The sequence below is a fragment of the Ambystoma mexicanum genome, chromosome 12 (genome assembly GCF_040938575.1).
Source record: "Ambystoma mexicanum isolate Mex_15411 chromosome 12, UKY_AmexF1_1, whole genome shotgun sequence".
In the NCBI taxonomy this organism is placed as follows: domain Eukaryota; kingdom Metazoa; phylum Chordata; class Amphibia; order Caudata; family Ambystomatidae; genus Ambystoma; species Ambystoma mexicanum.
Genome location: NC_090936.1, coordinates 548,372,407 through 548,396,134, shown reverse-complemented (window position 1 = coordinate 548,396,134; position 23,728 = coordinate 548,372,407). Strand labels below are relative to the sequence as shown.

Here is a 23,728-nt window from a genome sequence, read left to right as displayed (position 1 = left end):
CAAGATGTAGCTGAAATGCGCAAATGAATATGCGAACAATCATTGCGCTTCTTCTCCTTCAATGAAAGACATCCTAACATGGAGGACAATAATTACTTTTCTACTCCCAGCGTAGAAAATAAAAGAAAAACGCAACTTCTCAAGCTCCCTAAATCATGGTGCAATTTGAATGGCAACATAAATGGCTTGGCTCAAGATGCGGAAACTGCAAATACTGTGATTCCACAGTATTCCACAGTCAATTGCACGAGGAAGAACTCTTAACTGAAGTTCATTCCATGAGCGCACAGAGCTCCCCGACCTCCTCGCCATCATCTGACCTCTCAGTCGACACTGAAACAATTAGGCAATGGTTGCAGCTCTCAAATGCCACAAGGACGCAAATACACAATAATGTGATGGCCACTCTATCAATCTCGCTTGCACCATTGCTATAGTAGTATGAAGATACAAATAGCAGTAGGAAGGACCATGACACACTGCTTGCCATGATACATTCCAAGCTTTTACATCTTGAAACTTTTAGGACGACTGTTCAAAAAAGACTTGACGTTGAGGCAGAATCATCTGCCAGGTGGAAAGCCAGATTGAGTGACATTGCGCAAGGGGAACACCTCAACAAAAACAACATGATGGAAGCTCTCCTAGAATCTCTAAAATGGATGAGGAAGAATGCAATGCCTTCAGTCACCATTCCGACACACGAAGAAAAAGCGCAGAATAACTCATTGTTTCAGCAAGTGATCCGGAAGGTAAAGGAAAAACTAAAGTAACTCAAATCACTACAATGGGGAAAAATTGATTACAAAACCGTTCCAAGGATCATTCTATGCCCTCGATCTCAATGGAGGCTAACCGCATAGTGGAGCAGCCTCAGCTTGAAGGGCTGACTTATGCACAAGAAGAGGCATCCCCAGAAAAAATAGGAGTACCATTGCGAAAGGTTGATAAAAGATCTGAAGACAGCCTTAAACCTCACAATGCCAATCTACCACGTAATGGAAACTCTTCCACGTTTATAAAGAGGATCTCCAATTAAAATATCACCTTTAATATCAGTTCCCAGACGGACTCGTCACATGTAGATGTTGAAGTATTTCATATCTTCAAAAGTCAAGTCAAACCTGACAGGCTCAACCATCACAATAAAAAATGAATGCAAAACAAGGACATGAAATCAAAAAACATTAGAGGAAGATTTAAGCCAAGATTGAATGGGTCGCAAGCCTTTCTGAGAAACCTTCCCACCCCTTCGATACATAATAGCAGGAATGAATATGTGAGTAATGAAGACCATCCTAAATCAACAAACCTTGCAATGCTGAAAAGTGGTGTCTCAACAACTGCCAGCTTGGCAAAAAGTGGTTCAAACGGTGACATATGCAGAAGAAGCAGCGTTAAGCATGATGTCGACAACATGGAATTAAATTGAAGGAATATTTTCCTTTGCGTGCCATTCAATATGAATTGGTCCTTAAACCCTTAAACTCGATAATATTATGGAAAGGTTTATCCCTTTTCAGGAAAAACTCGATGAAAGACTATGCAACTCCATATCGAATTCTATTAGAACCAACCAAAGGAGTGTACGTATGACCCTTAAATGAATGACACAAGACTTGTGTGAACCATCTGACACATCTCGATACGCACATCTATGCTTTAATTTCGAAGCCCGGTGCAGTCAAAAGAGAGCTCTAAACCAGAGATTGGATCGAAAACTCAAAATCAGAGAGCATAATTTAAATCTCTATTCAATGTGCCAACTGAAACTCATAGCCTGAATACCCTTCCAAAGTATCTCCAGAAGTTTCCCAGTCAATACCATTGCAATCAATTCTTACAGCTGAGGTTAAATGTATACCAAACAAAGGTGATAGTGTTCAGATGAAATCTAAGTGAGTTCACAGACAATATCTGTCGGTTCTGCAACCAGGCTCATGCCACCAAATCGACCAAATATCTGCAGACTTTGTGCCCTGGGTTAATGATACAAAGAACTAATTTCCTAGGAAAATATATTAGCAACATCAATGCGTTACCCGTGGACGAATGGTAGCATCTATTTTTGGTTGGCGAAAACACAGCGCGATTATGTGCCGGCATAAACTTCCTTGACAAAATATTAGATGCAAACTAAATTGGCCAAGAATGCTAAATTGGGCTCTGGACATAAGAATGGTAACTTAAACATTAAATGATGTTTTAAGAACGAAATAAGAAAACAGGAAACTACAGAATAAAATCAACTTTGATGAAGAGACAGCAAAATGTTAAAGATTGAGTAATGAAAGATGGATGGTTTTTAAACGTGTAAAAAAAGTTTGTAATAAACTATAACACTATAAATACAAAAATGAAAAATAAAAATAAAAGACACCAACCTCACCAGATCCCCCAGAGATCCATGCCACTCAGGCATCTACAAAGAAATTCTCAACCACAGCACACAAGCATCTTACTTGCAGCTACTGATGAACCTATCCCTAAACACAGAAATAGTACCTACATCTTTTAAATAAGCTTACATCAAGCCACTCCTAAAAAACAAAACAGGAAGTGTGGAAGATACCACCAACAAAATGCCTATTTTGAATCTACCCTACCAAGCGAAGCGAAGCTACTAGAGAACCACATATGCAACCACCACGTAGGAATGAACGGAATACTCAACCCCCCTAGTCAGCTTCACACTAATGAGAGGAATGCAATTAGCACTTCTATCCATATGAGACATCCAGAAAATAAATGCAGACAACAGTATACAATATGCCCTCATACCTTTGGACATATCAGCTGTGTGCGACATCATCAGACACACAACACCTAATCGAGAGACTGGAGCAATGCAGCGTAAAAGATTCTGCTTTACAATGGCTAAAATCTTTCCTCCCTGACCTTACTGAAAGAACCTTCCTAACGTCATTTACTTCTAACACCAAAAATATCTCATGTGGCGTACCACAAGGCTCCACTCTCTCCTCACTCCTCTTCAACATTTACATGTCCCCTTTAATGGAAAGAAATTCAAAACCATTGACTGACTGCCTACAACTATGCAGGTAATACTCATCGTCAAGATACCCTCAACCCAAGACCCAAACAACGTCAACAAATGCCTCACTGAGATATACAGCTGGATGACAACCAAGAATCTCAAGCTAAATCTGACCAAAACAGTAATAATGATCTCATCCCCAGAGGCTAATGAAACAGACACACAACTGAACTGGCCACCTGGTATGGGAAGCCAACCAGAAGCATCTGCCGTGAAAACAAATCTAGGAATACTCATAGACAATTGACTCTCATTAGAACCACAAGTCAAGGCAACAGAAAATACATGCTTCTACCCCCTGCCAATAATAGTGGGATTATCCACTACCATTCCTTCCCACAAGGAAGCCTTGCAATCACCTTGGTATTATCAAGAATCGACTAGGCAAAGAGTCTCAACTTTGAAATTCCAGAACAGCTCACTACAAACTCCAACACATCCAAAATACTACAGCAAGGATACTCCTGAGATTAAACAGACAAGACCACATCATACCAGCCCTGAGAAGCCTACATTGGCTCCTAGTAAAAACAGACATTAACTTCAAAGCCCTCTGCATCACCCTCAAATCAATACACGGACAAGGAGCAAAATTCATTCAAGCCAAGATCAACCACTACCAACCAGGAACAAACCTAAGATCAAGCGACGACCTCTAAATCGAAACAAAACATATTGAAAAAAGTAAATTTGGAGGAACTGCCTTCTCACATCTTATTGCCAATCTATAGAACTCAATCCCAAAGGAGATAAGAATGACAGAAGACCACCTCACCTTCAGAAAACCTGGCTATTCAACTCACCAGGGGTGTTGCTAGGTCTGAAAAAGATCTGGGGCTACACTAATGTTGGGACTGTTGGGACTCGGGCTAGCTAGCCTTTTGGCTGTAGTCTCTGAGCTTCGATCCGGGGCTATGACCAAAAGACCCAGGGCTATAGCCCCCTCAGCCCCCCTCTAGCAATGCCTCTGCAACTCACCATGATTAGCATAAAACGGGCACTGCCAGCAAAATCCCATCGGACCTGAGACAATCAAATGACAATACGGATTCTGGAACCAACAATAAAACAAACACGCAGTACCAACCACTAACCATCTCTGCCCCTTGCTCCTCTCCTGCATACCCCACACATATCTCACTGAAACTGATGAGCCAATCCCATTTCACATGAATAAACAACCTACACATCTGCCATAAGAACCAACTAGTGCAAACAAACAACTCAGTAGTTGGACATTGCTCTGCCGGACCCAATAACCTCAGTGTGCACAACCCAAACACACTTAGAAAGCCAACACGCACAGCTAGTTTCTCCTGGTTCTACTTGCACCAACAGAAAAGCACAACCTCTATTCTATCCCCTTTTCCCTCACTAACCTATCCAACCCACTTTCTTTACAGAGCTACATGAGAGCCTGGAGCCCATTCAAATGGTAACTGTGAATGGAATAAACCAACTTAACATAACATAACATATCCCTTGAAGTTCCTTAAATGATTTGTCTATAACCTTCAAATTCACAGGTCATAAAAGATGTTTTTTATTGACAACTTGTAGTAAAATGCATAATGTATGCATTGTTGAACACATGCATTTGGTTGCATTGAATACATTTAAGGGAAGTGTAATGCATACTCTTAGCAACTGCCACCTCCACCTGCCGTTCCCAGATAAAGTTTTGCATGAGGCTGTTTTAAAAAAAATCAAGATTGCAAGAGAAAAGTGGGACACACCCTTCAAGGATGTTCCAAATGGACTGGATATAGTAGACCCAGCACAAGAGTTTTGATGAAGTTGCATAACTGAGCGTTTCCCAAATTCTATGAAATCCAAACATATGGTGCATTGACCTTTTTAGAATTAATTCGAGGCTGAGTAATATATTGACTTCCATACATGTGCAGTTGGCTGAGACCAACTTGCGTGTGCTTCTTTTTCACACAATTGTTCACAAACCTTGTACTCGGTACACAAACTTTCGTAATGCTCCTGTGACGTCCTTGTTCCTAAGGCTGTAGACAATGGGGTTCAGCATTTGAATGATTACTGTTTAGATTCCATGTTCCATGGAATAACTGGAGCTGGGCCTAAAGTACATGAAGAGAACAGGGACGTAGAACATGGCAACGCATACAAAGTGGGAGGCGCAGGTGGAGAATGCCTTTTTCTGCCCTTCCGAAGACCTGATCTTCAGAATAGTTTAGATGATGTACTGTAAGAGGTGATAATAATTACCAGAGATCCGACTTCCACGATACTTCCAAAAGTAAATATCACAATCTCATTGAGGGTAGTATCAGAGCATGAGAGCTTCAAAAGAGAGGGGATGTCACAATAGAAATGGGAGATCTGGTGTGACCCACAGAAATCCAGCATGAATAGGCAGCCAGTATTAGAGGAGGCATTCAGAAATCCAATCAGATATGCCACAACTACAAGAGCAATGCAGAGTCTTTTGTTCAGAATCAATTGATAATGCAGGGGATTGCAAATTGCAACATATCTATCATAAGCCATCACAAGTAACAGAACATCGCTATGTTTGCAATGGCAAAAAAAGAAAAGATTTGTGCTATGCATCCGAGGAAAGGTATACTTTTTTCTTCTTCCATGAAGTTGGCCAGCATGTTGGGGGTTATAACTGAGGTATAACACCTGTCTGCAAAGGGCAGGTTACAGAGAAGGAAGTACATGGGGGTTTTAAGTTGAGGAGAAACCAGGATCAGTGTCACAATGATTATATTGCCCACTAGGGTGATTATGTAGACCAGGAGGAAGAACACAAACAGTGGAATCTGTAGGCTTGGTTCCTCAGTTAACCCAAGTTAAAAAAAAAACTCTTTTTATGAGGTCAGATTTCCTGAGCCCATCTTCACAGATTGCCTGTTATAAAAAGAATGTCAACACAGTTGGTCATGTATGAAAGTTCACCTTTTCCTTTTTGATTTACAGGTAACATATTTAATGGCACACGTACATGTCATTTGCCAACGACATGAATTTACATGTAATCGTAACATCAATATCTTCATCAGCATCCCAAAAATGCATTTAAGGAGGAAAGAACACAAAACAGCTCCTCTTGTTTTTTTCCTCCCTGTCTATTTTCCCAGAAGGGTAAGCACAACCGTATGCGTATTTTCTAAAGCACCAGAGACACGTAGGAAAAGTTCACGCTAAGCATGTTGCCTATACCTGGTGGTTCTGCTGCGATAGGCATTGCCATTTAAACATGGATAGCCAGCCATTAGCTATTCCACTTAATATCTGGTGCAATCTCATAGAAAAACAGGGTGCCAATATAGGTGGCAGTAGTTGGGTTAGTGCTCACATAGAATTTGTATTATTTTCTGTCAACTTTGCTCATGGACCTGGCTTTGCGCATTACACATGGTGGAGACATTATGAGAACCATTTAAGATGGGCATCATTAAGAGTTTCTTGGTATCCCACCGGTAATTCTGGCGGGATACCGGGAAACTGCACTTACCATCTCTGACACCCGATATCCCGGTATCACCAGGATATTACAGTCGGTGTAGTTAGGGTAAGTTCAAATTGACTCCTTGGGATGTGATTTCCTGAATTACCGGCAGCGCTAGTAACAGTGCCGGTAATTCTGGCATTTATTTGCCGGTAGGGGCCTGAATTCCCAGCATGTCCATGGCCCCTACCAGCAAACTTGAAGTATGCCTGTCTGGAAAAAATGCCAGACATTTTGCAAAATTACCAGCATTTCTTCCAGACCGGCACACTCGTAGTGTGTGTTTGGCGGTATATAACTGAAAGGATACTTAAGACTTTAGCCTGTCCAACACGTAATTGATTGTCACTTCTATCTATTTGTTCTGTTAAGGGCAATATATGGCCACTTAGTAGTACTTGTCATGAGAATTTGTGGAATTTACAGAATGTCATGCTTGGTTGGAAAGGTGAGCTACCTTCCACTGGAAGATGCTTGGGTACCCAGATAGATATGGGTGAGAGTTGGCATGGTCCTTTCGAAGAGGGGAAGACGTGTGCATAAAAGGATGAGGGTTGTGTCACTAGTTTGATTGTTTGTTTATTGGTTTGGAATGCGCGCCAGACCCAGAGGTATCAGGGTGCAGTGTTACATGAACATTCTAAACTTAGTTTACACATGATATATATACAGTTCAGGGTAGAGAAATACAGTTGCATGATAGCACATAAGAGGAATACAAGTACAGAAGAGAAACACTACACAAGCATCTTAATAGCGAATCTCAGATATCTATTTACATTTCGAGAAGCTGGTTGACACGTGATTTTGCGATGACTGCCGGGAAAGAAAAGTGATATGTTATTATGGCAAATAAAACGTCTCTAAAGCACTGTTTTATTAGTGTGTTCATACGTGTATCCTGAAAAAAAAGAAAAACTGTGAGTGATACTTCTAATTCTTACTAAATCTTGTATGCCAGTCAGGGGCGTAGGAGACACATACAATCTGGCGGGGACAAGGGACACCTTGAGGACTTTGCTACAGACACAAACCACAGAGTAAAAGATGGCCATTTATTTGTAGCGAGTGATGATCAGGCACATTTGTAAAAAAAAATGTATTTTGCGGCATTCCGTGCGCATTACAAATTCAGTTGCTATTGTTTGTATGTCAACTATATCCATTATATCTTTGTATATATTGCACACACAAACATGATTAAGTCCGAGTCATAGTTGTACGCAGCTACGTTTTCAGTCATCACAAAGCATTAAAGCTCCTCTCAGCCTCACAGGAAGACAGTGGAACAGTTAGGAGGATCCGCAGTAGCTTCTCCACCTACAACAAATAGTTGGCCATGTATGTAAGTTCACCTTTTCCTTTTTGATTTAGAGGTAACATGTTTAACGGCACACGTATATGTTATTTGCTAATGACATGAATTTACATGTAATCGTTACATCAATATCTTCATTTGCTATCAGCATCCCAAAAATGCATTTAAGGAGTGCAAATGAAGCTCTTTCTGTGGGAGGCATCCTTTGAAAGATGTCTACCAATTCTGAGATGGAAGAATACGTATGGACGCTTGATAATGTTGTTAATTGTGCAGAGAGGAGGAAATATTTGATTTCTGGGTGCCTAACAATATTTTCAGTACTTTTGCCTCTTAGAAGCAGCTGTGCCACGTGAGATTGTGTAATACCTACTGCATTACTGCAGGACAATATTTTACATAGTCTACTCAATTGACTTTAGTACACAGGTGTTGGAAAATGATCAAGAGTGCTCAATTTTATTTGTACCTCCTCTAGTAGGTGGCTAAGGCCTTCACGTACCACTGCACTAATGCCATGCTTAACAAGAAAGTTAACACACCTTCTAGCACACCAGGTTTGTGAGCAATGCTTCCCTTAGCAAGGAATTAGGAGTATGCGACCATGATTTCATTTGTTTAACATACAGACCCAGAGCATGACCCTCGATTAGAAACTCAGTAGCTGCCATTTCCAAATCACCCCAGATTAATTTCATTGGGGTGCTCTGGGATAATCCCAACAAAGGTCTCCAGCACTTTCCCTCAATTTGTTTAGTGTCAAAAGGGCCTCATAAGGCCCCCACTGCAGACCCACATAGTCTTCTATGCGTTATTTTAGAATCGTATATGCTATTATGGCTGGCCTTAAATTATAGCCACAGTATGTAATATAATAGAGCTGCCTGGCCTGCATGTACTGGATAGATTTTTCAGAGGAATACTGCCCAATGCAATTTTTACATAGCGCTTAGTGCCACCTCGCAGCCACTTCATGGCACTGTACAGGCATTTCTAGGAAGAGCTTCAATACATTAAAAGCAGAATGCTTGACATGACTGCTCCTTTCAGAAGAGCTGATAAGCATTTGATCGGACAGAATAACATTTTTAGAATGCTCTTTTCATGGCTCTATAGAAAACCTTTCAGAATGGCTGCTATTAATTGTATCAGACAGCATGACGTTGGATGTGTTTAATGGAATGTGCAGCACTTGCCAGTAAGGCAACTAAACTATCAATGGGACAGTATCGACAACTCTCTCAGCACGACTGGTACAGTTTTAATAAAATGGTGTGGCCCTCCACATCGAGCAGAGCCCTTGTTGCTAAACTTTGCAATGGCAGCTTCACAGCACATCTGGGCTGCTGTTTTATCAATGCTGTAACACTTGCTTTGTGTCTCATAAGGGAGCTTGTGATTGAACTGCAAAGACTCTAAACTTCCTTTTCAACAGGTGTCATTCATACATGCTAGACCACACAGTCCCCTCATTAAGTAAACATACATGGCTGGTGGCATTTTCAATAGATTCCTATGGAGTCAGCCTGATTTTCGCTTGTGCAAAACACAGGTAGACTCCATAGGAATCCACAACATTTGCATTGGCATGAAATTCAATGCCGTCGCACATCCTGTAGTATTTGTATGGCAAAGACAAATGGGGCAGCAGAATCAAAACTTACGATCTGACTCTCCTCTCCCCATACACATTATTGAAAATGAGCTGCGATCGGAATCTAGTGCGTAAAATGCTTACCAAAGGCTTTTATGCATTAGATTTTCATTGTGACTCATTAAAAAGGATCTCCAACATGTTTGTGTGAAGCAGGAACTGTTTAAGTCAGGGTAATAAAAATTGAAAATTGACAAATTATCTAACCAACTGATCCATAGACCAATTCAGAATTCCAACATCACCCATGCCACAGTGTATAGAGAGAAGGCATTACAGGTCAATGAAGATCCAATGAGTTGTAGGTTAACTAAAATGTAGATATTGCAGCACAAACTAATATTCTCTAAAGATGGGTCGATATGTATACACAAATAGCACAATTCATGTTTTACCAACAATCTACATGCAACTAAAGGTCAGCAGACATGCATATCCTATATCTACTGGACTTCCCCAGTTTTCAAAGAATAACACACATTAAATTGACTCAGTATGAAGAGTCATGAATGACCAAAAGTACACCATAGCAAAACATGTTCTCTAGATCAACCTTACAAGAGCCTGCAACATTGTGATTAGTTTTACTTTTCAAATCCTGTATCTCTCTCTGCATTCCATGGCCACTATGGAATGAGCAGCCTCTTATGAGGCACATATTGATTCACTTGTGATTTCCAAACAGAATAGTGTAATTAATAACTAAACCAAGAAATGAGAAACATACCCACCATGCAAGAAGAATGATTTCCATATAGATGCAGCGGTACAAGTAAAGGGAATTAAGAATATCCCATCCCATATAATTACTAACATACTCTTGCTTGTGGTATGTTCATAGGTCTAACATATGGCAATTTACAATCATCAGAGCCGCCCCACACAGCAAATGTTGAGAATTGTTAATAAAGATGTTTCAGAAGAGCCATCAAACTGCAGAGAAGTGGAATCAGACTTGTGAGGATGCTGTTAGCCCTGGTATGTGTGTGCTGCTCAGATCTCTATAAAGCGTGAGTAGGGCATTAGGGAACTACTCCCTGAACTATTTCCTTCCAGTCGCATCAAGGAGAGAACTAACAAAACAACCGTGGGGACGGGCTTTCAAACTTTATTCAGTGGGTGTAATTTTCTATAGAGTGGCAATTGCATGGATGAGACCACTTATTTTTGCACTTACGTGCACTGTTGTCCCCTGCGTGCAATTTTCCACATATGAAAAATGTAGGGTAGAAGAAATGTATTAGAATTGGTCAAATCATCTAAACACCTTTCTGTTACATTTCATTCTGCAATAAGTGTAAAGTGGAAATATTGATGGTCTACTGCAAGCAGTTTGCATTTCATATAAAATGACCCCCCCATGGGTTCATTTTCCAGTCCCTTAGAGCATACACATTTGCAAAGGCAGGCGTACATGGGTTACACCTGTCTTAACACCATGGGCCTCATGACGACCCTGGCGGAACGGGTTAAACAGCGCTGTAAAAGGCTGCGGCGCCGTTCAACCCGTTCCGCCACATTATGAGGTCCCCTCGCGGGACACGTTAAGCACGCCTGGGAAAACCAGGCGTGCATACCGGGTCCCGCGAGGGGAAGCGGGAGCAAACAACGGGCCATCTCGTAATGGCCCGTTGTTTACTCCCTCTCCCATTCCCATTCAGCCCTATGGGGGCTAAATGGGAATGGGGATGAACCGTGTCCGTGTCCTCGAGTGAGGAATTACCGGGCCTTCCGAAATCGGAATGGTCCGGCAAGTCCTCATTCCGAGGACACGGACACGGATGCGGGTTTGCCGGCAGCCATGCCGCCAATAGCGGCATGCCTACCGGCATACCTCGTAATGAGGCCCCATGTTTTAACACTCCAGGGTTTTTTCTTTGCTAGTCGTTTTCTAAAAATAGTAATTGCATGCAGGAGACCAACAATGCTTACACGTGTTGCTGGTCACCTGCATGCAATTTTAAACACTCCAGAGCTCTTTTTGCTCCAGGCTGTAATTTGGTCATGGAGAGCAGTAACATTTAGACATTCATGTAGGTGGCTCCCTTCCGCCCGATTTTGGTCAGTTGTATGGCAGAGTGCAAATGCGCAGGGCAAAAGGCAGTATACTCTGCCTTTGGCCCTGCACATTTGCGCTCCGCCATGCAAATGAGTAAACACTGCCTGCCATGCTGGCTTTGCAGGCACAGTTTACAGTGGATCGCTATGGAGCCTGCCTGCTTTAGACTGCCACATAAAGTTGGTGGGCTCCATAAGGATCCAGACCATTTGTGCCAGCATGAAAATGCATGCCAGCGCAACTACTGGGGCATTTGTGTGGCGAGAGGAAGGGAGGCGGTGGAAATGCATGTTGCGTTTCGCTGCTTCTCTCTGCCACACAAATGAATGAAAATGGGGCATGACGGTTACGCACAAATGAAAATGAACTCCTCCGTGAAGAATAAATGAAGGCAAAGTCACTCTACCCTTTCACTCTCCTCTTTGTCAGAAATTAAACACTGCCAAGGATGCTTTGCAGCCTGAGTTTTATGATAGATTCCAATGGAGTTTGTCCGAACATTAGTCAATTATAAGGTAAGGCGTATTCTTTTAGAATACATTGGTTTTACGAGTGCATGAAAATGTGCAGGCACAAAATGTAATGCTCTCTGAAGGTCGATTGTGTTGCTGTCATAGGTATCCATAAAAATTTTTTTGTTCTCTCGATAAGAGTTGCAGTTTATGTTGCAAAGTATATTTTCAGGGCAAAGGGTGTCAGCATGCATGTTTCTCTTTATGTTACATTTATTTGTATGGCCATCGTGTAGTACACATCGCACAATTTACTATGACAGTTGCAAAGTGAATATCAATTCATAGTGTTTGAGAATCATTTGACATTCATATTATTTTTATTATTAATATTAGGTTATTTATTGAGCTCAGACCTAATTTAGGGAATCAACAAAGCCCTTTACGATCATAGGGCGGAGAGCATGATGAGGAAAGCAGAGAAACAAGGGAGCAAGTAGCCTAAGGGGGAGGGTAGGTTTGTTTGATAGCAAGGGATTTACACACAACAAGGGGGACAGTGGGGAGCAGATCACCCAGTTTCAGGTATGTTGGAGTGAGAACGTTGTGTGGATGTTGTGTTAGAAATGAGCAATTCATTCAAGAGCAGGGTCTTCTTGAGTTCAATCCGGAAATCAAGAAGCGAGAGGGTGAATCTGATGTTGACAAAGAGGTGGTTCCAGAGTCTTTGGGCATAGACAAAGAAGGCCTGTCTTCTCGTTCTTTGCTTCCTGCATAGGCCGGGTTCAAGACTGCACATGTCCTTACTTCTGGTGGATTTTAGGCCTCAAGAGCTGTTTTGTTTCTCAGTGAGGTTGCTTGGGACTTCGGGGTGACAGCCTTGCAGATGATGCAGCAGCATTTGACGGTGATACAAGCTTGTATTGGGAGCTGGTGCAGATCGATGATGGTTAGAGTGATATGGTAGAATTTGCAGAGTCCTTTGATGAGTCATGCTGCACCATGCAGGCCACATCTTAGTGGTGCCAGGGTAGTCTTTGAAAGGCCTTGCAAAAGGGCATTGCCAACATCTAGTTGGGAGAGGACCAACGCTTGGACACCTGATCTAACGTTGTTTTCTGGGATGAAGGGCTTGAGTAAAGAAAGGTGATATCAAGTCATTTGTGTCTTTCTTGCTGCGTGATGTTTGAAGTAAAGTTGTTGGTCGATGTAGAACATAATGGACTTGGTGCAGGTGGCCAGCTGGGCTGTGGAGCCCTCAAGGTTCATATCAGAGAGTCAACTTTAGCTATCACAGTGTTCAGTGTTTTTGGTCAGCAGTAGGAATTCAGTCTTGGAGGGGCTTAGTTTCAGATAAACATTGGACATCAACGACTGGATCAATGTGAGGCAGTCCTTGAGTATTTGGATGTCTACAATGGAGGATAGCTTTAGGCAGAGCTGTGTGTCATCTGCGAATTTGTGGATGCAGATGTTACGTCGAGCAAGTAGTGTTCTGAGAGGTTCCATGTAAAGATTAAAGATCAAGGGGGAGAGGATGGATGCTTCGGGACTCAACAGGTGATGTGTAGAGTTGGTGATCTGTAGGAATCCAGTTGTCTGAACTGGTGGTGTTTAGCATTGTATGATTTGAACCAGCTGCGGGCAATCTTGCTGATCCCCATGCCATGATGTAGATTGTCTGTGAGTGTCTGGTTGTTGACTGTGTCAATTGCTGGTGAGAGGTCAAGGAGTACCAGGAGACCATCATTGAGGATTTCTAAAGGGCATCATTGATCACCTTGATGGTAGCTGTTTCTGTGCTGCATTTAGGTCTGAAGCCAGGTTAGTCAGACTAAAGGAGGCTATTGACTTTGATGTTTTGGAGGATTTGTGTGGCATTTTCATTCTCAATATTTATTTTATTGTATATGGTTTGAAAAAAAAACCCTTCACAATTACGTCACATGATTACAAAATATAGTACACAAGCTTACAGACAAATATATCAAATACAATAAAACATTTAATTTCCAAGTAAATCTCCAATATCAATCAATACACATATTAAAACCACTGTACACCTAATTCTGTTCACAATAATGTCATCAATGATATCCTCAAACAATTCTTCCTGATTTCGACAATTCCAATTTTTCAAAAAATCTCAAAACAGCAATAATGTTGAAGATAGAATGTGCGCACAAATCCACAACTAAAGTTTACCTGTAGCAACATGCACACGGCTTAAAACAAATTTCCCAACATTTTGGATCCAAAGCTGGACAATGTAAAATCAGGTGTGGCAGATTTTCAGTTTCCTTTAAATCTTTACAGAATCTGCAAAACGCAAATTCCTTTGGCAGTTTGCTCCTTACACACTCTATTTCTCTGGTTTCCTAAACATTCAAACAGAATGTTAGCCCTATAATGTCTAACAGGAAAGCTCAACAAATAAGGTTTCATGGTGCTGACTCTCCTACAACGCATCCTCAGATGCGAGTAAAGTGCATACCTGCCCAGTTATTATAAAGATGACAAGAATGATGACATAAACTTACATTGCTTTTCTTGATAGATGTATTCCAAGTCTCTAAGTAGGATTGCAGTCTCGCTTCAGGGGTCTTCACAACTGGCACTTGGAATCCCATCTCAAATAACAACACTTCTGCTGCATCTGTATGGCATCATTACCTTCTACAGATTACAAGCAATAGAACCTATTAACAATGAAACATGTAACTATGTACATGAAAGTAACTGGCGTTACAATATATCAGTAAATAACTTTACAACACCCAGTTCCTCACTGGTTTGTATTCAATCCTTCAAAGTCGCAACTGTTTTGACCCTTAAAGGATAAGATATTAGCCCCAGTGTGGGCTTCCTTTTCCACACTGATGGGGGAAGGGCCAATCTATCATGGGATGCAATACAGATTGGGCTACTATCTTGGCTTAGTTTGATTTGGTTCCGCTCCCCATGGTGGGGACAGTGACAAAGTAAACTTGGTCAAATGGTATGTCCTTTTCTCTGATTGATTTAATATTTGTGAATGCAGTATCAGTGATTTGGGCCCCACTCTACAGACCAAAGCGGTGCCGATGAGTGACCATGTTACACTCACAATGACCCTTCTAATTCCTGTCTGTATGCCCAGGAAGAAATTGAAATCAAACCCTACTGTGATTTTACAGGGAAATCACCTCTGTTGGTCTCACCTGAATATAAACAACTTAAATGAGGAAATAAAAAGCTGTGGAAATAACGGGATTGCATTACTCACAAAGTATGCTTGGGACCTAAAACGTATGATAACAATGATTAGAGCGCATGATAAGCAGAACTGGACAAATTGAAGGGCAATAAACCGTGGGTCCCCTTTGATGCTGTTATCGCAGATAAAAAGCGCCTGACTAATACAGAGTGCTGAAAAGTGAGGAGGCATTGAACAATGTCCACAGTGGACAACAAGAGCATATTGTCAGCAATAAAGCAGGCTTATAGGCGGTGGCTTGGTGAATATCATTATTAAGACGCCAATACAAAATGGAAGTATATTAACAGGATCATCTAAACAGATGATTCAAAGAGGTTTTGGTACATAATTTGCACAATCAGAAGTGGACAACTGGCCTTAGAGGTCAGTCCCATCTCCGCTGAGGACTGGGCTGCCCACATAAATAAAGACTACTGGTCACGGGAAGCCAGCATGTCTAGCCTCAACGACTGCCCGATGGTGGGCACATCTATTTTGTACCAAGTGCAGGATGCAGATCTTGGGGAGCTAATCAAGAAAGTTAGGCTTTCTAGGACTATGGCCCAGACAGGCTCTCTAACACAGTACTAAAACAAGACCCCACTATTTGGGCTGAGATTTTGAAAATGTTTATTCACTTGCATTTGCCTAATGGGAATTGTCTCGAGCTCATGATGAGATTCAATCCTGATCCCTCTTTACAAACAGGGTCTTAGGACAGACCCAAGCTGCTATAGGCTACTGGTCATGCTGGATTGCAGCTCAAAATTCTTTGCAGGCATCCTGCTCTACATGCTCACCCAGTGGTCAGATGTAAAACACCTCCTCACTAAGCACCACCTCGGCTTCAGGAAGGGTTTTCGAATAAAGCACGCCCTGTGGGTCCATATGAATCTTATCTCTGATGCTTATAGTTACCCTGAAACTCCATTATATGTCTGCTTTGTAGATTTCATCTCAGCTTTTGACACAGTAATTTCATCAAAACTGTGGGATAAGCTGAATGGGTGCTGATGGCCATTGTAGAGAGACCATTGTAGAGAGTGCATGTGAGGGATAGAGGCTTAGATGAGGGAGTATCATTAGAAGGCTCCAGCAGTAATACAGTTATCTGAGGACTTTATCAGATTCATTGTAGAGGGATGGGCGAGGGGTGGGTGGATTTTTTGGGTGTTTAAACTATCAAGGCTAGACGCTATGACATGTGATGTTATGAATTCTTGAAGTTAGTGGTTACTCTCAATGAAATCTGCCTGTTTATGACGATTGGAGGATGGAGCAAAGAGAGATGAAGGGAAAATAATTATGAGACAATATGGTGCTTGTGGGGTCGGAAGATGGAATTAATATAACTTCTGTCTTATAGGACAGTGCTCCGCAATCTATGTGTCACACATATTGATGTGGTTTAATGTGAATGGGTGGGGCATCGATCCATCACTGCCAAGCTATAGCCGTAACTCGCTCTTGTGAACAAGAAGTCCCTGTCTTCTTGGGAAAAAGTGATGCTGGGAGCAGGAATTATGACAGAGCACTGACCATTACTCACCTAGAAGGAATGTGTGAATATATGGAGTTTACCCACCAGGGTGGTTTTTCCCTAGGCACGAGGCAGTATCTAATAAAGTGGTGCTTTGCGTCATCTCAAATGTTGACTTCCAGAACAATGTCATTTATTGGGTCACCTCCCTCTTTGCAGCCCTCCTGGACAGCAGAACCTCATATTCCATTGTATTACTTTGGGTGTCCATCAAAATGGTGTCCTTGGCCAACTCCTCTTCACACATTACACCTCCTCCCTTTGTAAACACAGTCCCTGCTTTGGCTTACCATACGCCTGAAAATCATGTTCTCCTTCTCCACCCTGCCTACCGAACTATCCTCCTCTATCACCAACTATCAATCCACAATTCACCACTGGAGGTAACTACATTTCCTGATGCTAGACTCCTACTTTGGTGCTCTGCACAGTTTTTGACTCCCAGTAAATTTGAGAATATATTTTATTCTCACAGGACACCATCATGCACGCATCCAGGTTATAATTACTGCAAATAGTATAACTACACTATCATTTCTTTTTATGAGATGTGTGTGTGGCTGTTTCGTGGAGCATGAATGCTGTAGGTTTGACTCCATATTGAAAATAACTCCTTATAGTCCTTGGTCCAACCAGGCATGGTAGCCCTCTCGCTCATTTGATTTTAATTGATGTTAAAGTTATACAGCGATGGTCACACTGTGAAACATTGCAAAACATGTCTAAATGGTCCCATCAGAAAAAATCGATAATTTTGTTTCATCTGAAATTAAAAAAACATTGCTTGGCACACTGCTAAAGTTCAATGGTACATTCTGATTGCTCCTGGAGGTGCCAACTCTTCTCTTGCCCTAACAGAAAATAGGTTTTTGAGATTTGAGCAGATTGAGCAATAGGATTGATAATGCATTTGTAACAACCCCTAACAGTTCCTTCAAAAATAATGCGCACATTTCTGCTGGATAATGATGAAATGTTTCTCAGCAACTTGTAAAAGCTAATGTTTTGTGTATTGTTCCATCTTCTTCCACTCACAAGTGATTCACTCTTTACTCTAGTGCAATACCTGCAACGTTGTTTTAAATCCATTTAATATATCCAAACATGTAGGTGAGTTTTCAATGGTACCTTGTTCCTTTTGTTTTTGTTTTTTGAAGTGTTCAACAACATCTGACATATAAAAAAGCTCAACCAGCCAGATATTCTCATTGAACAAGTTTATATGATCTGATTCATTTCAAATAATCACAATTTCTGTAAGTGTTTGAATATTTTTGATAAAACATTTCCACAAACGACCACTATACTTCAGTGTGAAGTAGTAGAGCATAGTGGTACATTCCCATTTCTTCACAAATATTAAGCAGTAACACGCGATCTGGTGGTAACGACCCAGGGGCCAAGTTGCAGGCCCGAGTGCAGCGAGGGCCTCAACAATGTGCCCTGACACCATTACCACCCCAATCTGACCTGCTGGATCGGGTGTTATTGCTATTAGCATCCCGAGTTTGAATCCGGAATCCTGGGGTGCTGACAGCAACATAATTTGTTTGAATGAACGGGGCCCGTGTGGCATCCCGTACATTCATACAAAACCATCTAGAAGACATTTCCATGGCCACCCGGGAGGTGGGAGTGGCTGCGGTTGCACCACTGCCAAAAGGATAAGTTGAGTGGGGTGGAGGGGTGGGGAGGGAAGGGATCAGTAAACGAAAGGGAGGAAAGGGTATGGGGAAGATGGCGGGGCAGGGGAGCAGCCATCAGGTTTCTTGGAATGCAGGGTTGGATTGTGGGATTGAACCTGATTGGCTGACTCTCCTGTACTGGGTGCTAATTTTAAATATATGAGAATTTAGAACTTTTCATTTTATTACAGCACAGATATACACAATGATTTGGTTTGGGAGTGATTTTGTGTGGTATAGTCATATTACACATTGAAGGAAACATTGACAGATTTAAACCATTGCCATGCATTCCTATGTGTTTTTTTCTGATGAAACAAGCAATACCTCCAGTCATCTCAGCATCCCCAGGGCCAGATCTACAAACATCTTTCAACATGGGAAAGTCCAATTGAAAATATGTTTGTAAATCAGGCCCCCAATGTACATACATTTGCAGTTTTTCTATACAATTCCTTCATTTTGCACTAATTCATCTATAACTTGAAAAACGTCTTCTCCAGTTGTTCCTTTAGGTATAATCATTCATTTAATTTCGTTCAGCTTTATTTCAACATGCTCATGCCATAAATGCACATAATACATTTCGTTGAACATTTTTAAATAGAATACAGGGATCAAAACATCAATATACACAAAGATATTAAAAAAGAGAGAATCAGAACTAGCATGTACAAATATCACCATAATCAGTACTTAAAAATTGGCATTGCATTTCCAACAATAGAAGCAAATTGCAATAATTCTTAGGCCATCACTTTCTCCATAAGGTTGCAACCCCTAACAGCAGCATTATCAATTCATTCACAAGCATATATAGTGCACACGCTGGGTGTTCCTGGTGTAGGAGGTAAGTCACGTCATCCTAAAGAGCCATACATTGAATTTCAGAATACATAGAGAAAAAGAGACCATTGCAACACGATGCCAGAGACTCTTAACAGCATGTATGGCTTAGCCTTACGTGCCAGGCCAATGTTAGATACCTGGCAGTTGACTAGACTGCAAGTCCATCAGTAGTGTTACAACCTAGGACAATTTCATTGTTTTGTGACTTTTGTGTGTCTTTCCCTAAACAGTGTTCTTAGAAATCTTCTTCTTGGCAGTAGATATTGGGGCTCATTACGAGTTTGGAGGTAGCCATGCCGTTCCCCCAAACTCGGATCCGGGTCCCGCAAAATGGGAATAACCGGGCCATTCCGACCTTTGCAGGCCCGGTAATTCCCATTCACGTGACCCGAACCCGGTACATCCCCATTCCCATTTGAGCCCCCATAGGGCTCAACGGGAATGGGGAGGATTCTAACAACAGACCCGTTAATGACGGGTCCGTTGTTAGCATCCTGTTCTGCTAGACGGTGCCACTCTGCACCAGGGGTACAGAGTGGGACCCACTGCAGAACTCGTAATGTGGCGGCCAGCATGAACGGTGCCGGTCCCAAACGGCACCATTCATACCGTGGCCGCCATAGTCGTAATGACGCCCATTGTGTACAAAGTAAGACAAAATGAAAAGGATGCTCAATTGCACCTGGGCAGAGTTGACAATAAACTGGCATATTTGGATCCCATCTATTATGGACACTAGCAAGAGGTAGTGTGGCTATTCTAAAGTACCGAGCCCTCTCGTGCTTAGAGTTAATGTAGTCAAGGTATGCTTCATACTCCATCCCTTTCTTGAGGCTCCAATATCCACACAGTAGGGATGATGGTCCAACCTTTACTAAGATGGCCTGCTCAGCCTTGGTCGTGTTGGCACACTTAACAACCTCTTTGCTCTTGCTTGACATACTGGCCGGATTGGATAATAATGATTTATAAAAGAATATTTTCTTGTATGGACTTCCATCAGCAAAAAACACGGTAGACTATACTTGGACTCGCATTGTGAAGACCATTTATCAGTTTGCAATGGAAAAAGTTCAGCAATTTGTAGGCCATGGGAACACAGCACAGCTTGCGCCACCTTAAACCACATCAATATGTGTGACACATAGTTTGCGGAGCACTGTCCTATAAGACAGAAGTTATATTAATTCCATCTTCCGACCCCATATTGTCTCATAATTATTTTCCCTTCATCTCTCTTTGCTCTATCCTCCAATCGTCATAAACAGGCAGAGTTCATTGAGAGTAACCACTAGCTTCAAGGATTCATAACATCACATGTCATAGAGTCTAGCCTTGATCGTTTAAACACCCATAAAATCCACCCACACCTCACCCATCCCTCTACAATGAATCTGATAAAGTCCTCAGATAACTGTATTACGGCTGGAGCCTTCTAATGATACTCCCTCGTCTAAGCCGCTATTTAAGCCTCTATCCCTCACATGCACTCTCTACAATGGTCTCTCTACAATGGCCATCCACCTCAGCACAACACCTCCATGTGTGGTGGCTATCCAATACATCATTTTCAAATTCTTTCTTCAGATCTTCAGATTCATTCATGGGATTGTACCTATCTGGATAAATCCCACTACCCCCCACTCACTCCCAAAGAGTCTAAGCCCTTCTCAATCTCACCACCATCCATCCACAGTGTATTGATTGCTGTATTCCCTCTTTAATCCCCCTGACACCCAACCAGTGGAACTACCTACACATTCAAGTTTAGCCTCCCAAGTATATCCTCACATGATTGGTACAAGATGAACTCCTTTTCTTAAAAAGGCGTCACAAATCGATAGACATCACTTTGCCGCTGTGATCCTAAAGAAATACCCCATTACAGCTATTTGTATGTACTTTAAAACTGTAAACTATCCAATGTTCATAGTATCACTATATCTGTCTATGCCATACTCATATACATATATACCTCCAGAACCTCTTTCACATATTATCTATTACTGCATTGCTCAACATTTGCAAAGCAAATGGCAATGGGAATGCTCCAACCACAGTGTGACCATAAGTAATGTCCTTCTATTTGTTGCACAATATTCCTTCAGATACAAATACATGCAACTATAAGAAAAATAATATAGTTAATAGGATGATTTAATTGGTACAGCATTGTACTGTCATTGTGCCATCAGTAAATCGCTCAATGGATATGACCCATGTATTTTGCTTGATTGAAAGGTGTAAAGCAAGCACTATACTGTTTTTTATTTGAAGTCAATGCTACATTTTAGAGCGTTGTGCAGCTTCCTGTTAATAAATGGAATCACTCTCTGGTGTGGTGAGTTCAAGATATTTCCTCTGGCACAGCTGTGGCTCACGTAGCTGATGGCATAGATCAGTCATTCTAAGTATCATAAATACTGTGCCGAAGTCAAATACTGGAGGACAGAAGATGGGTCTGGGAAGATCCCGGGGCCAAGTGACCACCTCTACTCTTTGATACAGGCCAAAGAAGGTGTAAGTGGAGTAAGTGGATGCCCCAGTTTCTGGAGTCCATCAGAACTGAGGAAGATATTCCAACCAAGAGAAAAATGGTCCATCATTCCAAAAATCATCACAGTTCATGCTTGCTTACCTTTCTAGGGACATGCGTGGATCAGGACGTCAGCATCTTATTAATGGTCTGGGGCATGTGCAAGGGTGAGGGTTCACAGCAAAATACTTTGGATTGCCCAAAATAGCACATTTTGTGTTTCCGGGGGCCCAGGCTGTGTTCGCGTACAAGGACTCACGCTTAGTGTGGGTACGGCACATGATGACGTTGCAGACACTTTCGTGAATGGGACAGGTGTCATTGTACGCATACGCGCTGGTGTTCTACGGACAGTGTTCGGGTCCCCGTCTAATTAAAAGTGTGACACATGTGCAACGGACAGTTACGAACAGGCGCGATGTTCGTAGGACCCGAGGGTGGGATGCGCATGCGTACAGGTGTCCGCCGGACAGGGTTTGGGTCCCCAAACTAATGAATGGTGCGCCATATCTTTGCGGAAATGCGGACGGGTTATATGTTCTACGGACACATTTACTCTGATTGCAGACAATACGAATAGGGGGGATGTTATTAGGACTCCCTATTTTCACTAATAGCGGACATGCGGACAGATTATGTGTCCTTAAAACACCCCCATTTTGGTAAATTATGGACACCCGTGACAGCCGCGCCGTCCGCGGACACACTAACAGCCTTTTTTAAAAAAAAAAAGAAAACACAGAGAAATATAGTAACAGTATACATAAAATATTATTATTGTACAAAAATATAGAAATTATGAAAGAGAGGGGGAAGCAGAAATTGAGACAAATAGAGGGGAATTAGGATTTTATACATGTTGGATGGTAGGGGAGGAAGGGATTGAAGTCTCATCATAATGTTTTTGGTGATGGGGATTTTTTGGGGATGGTTGATTGGGACATGGAGAAGGGGTACAAGAGCTTGTGGGACAGTGACATTGAAATTTTTCCATGATATGCTTTTTTATAAAGTTCTTCAAAATAATGAAATTGGTCATTAATTGATCCATATTTTGTTCTAAACGCTGTAGATGATTTTCCACAGTATCTGTTTCATTATTATTCTTATTTTCTGTATGTTCTGTTAAAAAAAAGTGTTAGGTGCATATTTTTTAATGTGTATTTATTGGCTTACGTTGAAAACTGCAGTGTCTACCATTAGTATACTGTTTTCACTCATTTCGTCGTGGGGAACTTTTTCTTCAAGCCACTGCAAAGTACTAGACATTTCTGTGTAAATATATATATATATATACATATATATATATATATATATATATATATATATATATATATATATATATGTATATTATTTTAGTGTATCCAACTACAGAAAGTTTATAAATATAGGCATCAATGTAGTCTACTTACCAGTTTGTTTTTTTAGTTTTCCTGTTCCTGCTATGTAGGTGTGCTGTTGATATGCAAATTAACAAGGGGGGTCCTGGGAGTCCCTCTGCCAGACATTAGTCCTGGTTACGAGAGACTTACCCAGAGTCTTTAGCTCACTATCTTTCACAGAGAAGAAATATCCCAAACATATCAGTCTTTGTCCTGCCCTGGGGCAGTCCAGCACCGAAATGCTAGGCAATTCTCCTCTGAACAAGAGTACCAACAGAAACCCCAGACACGTGTTTCGGTCTGGTTGGACCTCATCAGTAGGGTGGATCTGTGCCTCTCTAAGAGTAGTGAGCAAGGGGTCCACGTCTGGATTCCCCTAGTAACTTAGGGTGAGACCCAAAGTGACTTAAAAATGCAAATTAACAAGGGGGGTCCTGGGAGTCCCTCTGCCAGACATTAGTCCTGGTTAC

At 41.7% G+C, this 23,728-nt stretch overlaps 1 pseudogene; it reads right to left on the bottom strand.

Annotated features, from left to right (window-relative positions):
* Positions 1–5,009: 5,009 nt before the first annotated feature.
* LOC138514576 (olfactory receptor 5AP2-like) overlaps positions 5,010–23,728 on the bottom strand; it is a 31,621-nt pseudogene continuing 12,902 nt past the window's right edge.